This window comes from Cebidichthys violaceus, unplaced genomic scaffold (assembly GCF_023349555.1).
Source record: "Cebidichthys violaceus isolate CVI_PGR_0920_01 unplaced genomic scaffold, fCebVio1.0.p SCAF_4, whole genome shotgun sequence".
NCBI lineage: Eukaryota > Metazoa > Chordata > Actinopteri > Perciformes > Stichaeidae > Cebidichthys > Cebidichthys violaceus.
In genome coordinates, this window is record NW_027176594.1 from 2,704,530 (window position 1) to 2,706,328 (window position 1,799).

Sequence of the window (1,799 nt, forward strand, 5' to 3'; positions counted from 1 at the left end):
GACAATGGAAACTGCAAAAAAAAGAAAGAATAATGTATTGAATTAAAAGCTGTATTTGAGATATTGTGGCTTAATATCCCGTCGTTTCCCGTTCCTAGCACGGCATCTCATCCACATTGATTGACAAGGGAATGGGCTTGGTCAGCTGGTCGTCTCTCCCCCCCCCCCCCCCCCCCACTACCACCCCGTTTCACAGAAAGGAGGAAAGCGTAATACTTGACAATGTTCTTTTTTGGTTTTTAAGTTCTGTTTAACAAACTGTTGAGTAAAAGTGTACCAGTTACAGTTTTTGTTTTCTTTATTTTTGACCTGTAGCCAGCTTGTATCAGAATACTTTCAGAATGAAATCGAAAAAGAACAATACTCACACTATCAATCTGTTATAGAGTGTATATTGTATTAACACTGAAGCCAAACTGGCTACTTTTAACATATTGTTAAGTAATATTAAATCTTGTCTTTCTTTTTTGAAAGATGGAATACAGTAGTATGGCAGGATTATGCGTCTTGTGTCGAATCTTATTTCCTACATGCTGTAGAAATTTCCAATAAAAGGGGATGGACACTTAAACTACACATACATGGAAAGAAATAGTTTTGGGACAGAAGCGCATTCTCAAAGCTCACTAATTTGCGTGTTGCAGTGCATTTGTTTAATCTGTTAAAAAGAATGGCACGTTAAAAACAACAGTTGACTGTTTTTACGGACTATTTCTTGGTCGGGATCAGAAGCTTCTTACCGTCTACGCTACTTCACCCGGCAGACGTTTAGAGCCAAGAAACGGTCCGGCACATTACCTCCTGCAGAACGCCGTGTTTTTACGTTTTTATACTTCCTCCTTTTTGTACCGATTAAACAAACCAGATGTAGCGTGTTGATGAGTGAGTGTTAGAGGTGAAGGTTAGCGGATGTTACCGTTGGACAGAGCCAGGCTAACAATTTCTCCCTTTTTCTCAGTCTTTGTGCTAAGCTAAGCTAACTTGCTGCAACTTAATATTCAACAAAAAAAGAAAATTGTATCGTAGAAATCTAAAGACTATTTTCCAAAAAAGACAAATTCATTCTTTTTTTTTTTTTTTTTTTGTTTATGTGAGAAAATCCCTTCCACATTCACTTCCATGTGTTGACGCCCGTATGGGACCGGTGAATGTAGCATGTACTGCTTGTGACAGCGCATTGTTGCCGCTCTGCATGTCTGCAGCTCCATAAGGTTGCAGGGTGAGTCACACCCTCAAATAAATACGTGTTCCTTTTGGGAAATCCACTAATTGACAGTCATAATCAATCTACAAGCCCACTGTGACTGAGTCATGTAGATCCCGAGCTTCAGTTTCAATTCCAAAGTACGTTAAACAAAAACAAAAAAGGTAGCCGGAAGCAGCCGCATTGGGCTGCGTCAGGCATTTACATAAGCAGCCCCAATGTATGCACATGAAGCTCTTGGGAAAATTGATTTGAGGCCGTTTTGAAATCAAGTACATTCCCTCAGAGCAAAAGTGAGCGTGAAATGAGGTCATGCTTTGGCTTATCTAGATGTAGATGAGCTAATACATGAGTTTTACTACACAGCACTGGCGGGACATCAACAGCAGTAAAAGCTTTGTGTTTTCCCACAACCTTGAGCTTCAATTTGAATTTCATATTTTTTGCCAACCACTAATTTTATATCTATTTCCACAAATGCAGGTAGCCTACCATTTAAGGATGCAGAATATTCACATATTTTCATTCTCAAAATGAAACCTAGCATAAGTAGATTTTGATAAAAAAAAGAAAAATATGCTGTGAAAGTACAGTA

At 38.8% G+C, this 1,799-nt stretch overlaps 1 protein-coding gene across 2 annotated transcripts in view; it reads left to right on the forward strand.

The window, feature by feature from the left end:
• fam193a (family with sequence similarity 193 member A) overlaps positions 1 to 498 on the forward strand; it is a 17,635-nt gene extending 17,137 nt beyond the window's left edge. For both annotated transcript variants that reach the window (XM_068727009.1, XM_068727010.1), the window contains exon 23: positions 1 to 498. This exon is cut by the window's left edge and continues 530 nt beyond it. The gene's annotated coding sequence lies outside the window, so the exon portion shown is untranslated.
• The last annotated feature ends 1,301 nt before the right edge of the window (positions 499 to 1,799 follow it).